This window comes from Centruroides sculpturatus, unplaced genomic scaffold (genome assembly GCF_000671375.1).
Source record: "Centruroides sculpturatus isolate CEXI.00-Female unplaced genomic scaffold, Cexi_2.0 scaffold93, whole genome shotgun sequence".
NCBI classification, from domain to species: Eukaryota; Metazoa; Arthropoda; class Arachnida; order Scorpiones; family Buthidae; genus Centruroides; species Centruroides sculpturatus.
The window spans coordinates 223,995-225,281 of NW_019384297.1; positions in this window are offsets into that span (position 1 = coordinate 223,995).

Consider the following 1,287-nt stretch of genomic DNA (forward strand, 5'->3'; position numbering starts at 1 on the left):
AAATGGAACGATGTGAAAGATATACAGGACTAAAACATAGAAAAAAAAATCTTTCAATGATAAAAGGGTGAGATGTAAGATTAAAAATACATTTCAAGAATAAAGAAATCAATGTAAGTTAAGATTCAGACAGTTTATAAGTAGAGTAAAAAAAATTGCGGTTATTTTTTATGGTATGCATCATTTTTTTTATTACAATATAGAAAGTAAAAGACGAAATTTAATTTACATAACATTCGAAATTACAGGAAGATTAATTTATAAAATTTTTCTTATTTATTAATAGAAAGATTTAATAGAAAATATCGTGTCGACCATAAAGAAGTCACGCCTGCCATTTTGAAGAGGAAAAGACAGCGATAAACATTCGACCATCTTTTACACTATCCTATCAAAAATGACACTAGAAAAATATTTTAAAAAATATCTAGAGTTATTATTATTATTATTATTACTTCACACTTTTTAAGTTAAAATTATTCACCGATAGAATATAATTGAATATAATTTAAAACAGTTTAAAGCTGGTTATTCGTATAACCTTATTTTTTAAATAAATTTTCAGACGTCAACGTCGATATTTTAGATACTAAAATCTAGTAAAGCGATATTAAAATGTGTTATTTAAATATCGATCTGGCCATTCTACTTCTCAAGCTCTCTCTAATGTTACCAAATTTAGTGTGTTTGTAAATAAAGGGTATTGAGTCACGGCTCATTAATAATTAAATTACACGTATTTTTACACGATAACAATAAGATTCTTCTATAAAATTGATAGATAAAGTAATCTAAAAGCGTTTAAATAATTGCTTCTTACTAAAAAAAAGACATTTAACTTGATTCATAATACACGAAAAATATACCTTAATTTTACTTTATATTTTTACATTTTCTATCTAATTTTAAATACTATTTTAAGAATGTTCTTGAGATAAACATTCATTTCTCTTCATTAAGAATAAACGTAAAATTTTAAAGTATAAAAAGTAAATTCGAGAAGACACGTAATTTATTTCATTCAAGTATACAATATATTGCATTGTTTTCGTATTAATAAGAAATACTTTTTCCAGGTTTTATGAGGAAAAAAAAAAAAGTCTCTCTTCGGTTCCTCCTTAAATAATAGGCTATTATTGTTTTTGTTTCAGTTTACAATCAACAGTTTCATATAAAGATAAAGAAAACAAAACAAAATTCGACGTCGTAAATATTATACAATCCATTTATAAAAAAAAATAATAATAATAATAAATACCTACGGTAGCTACTTGATGCAACTATATA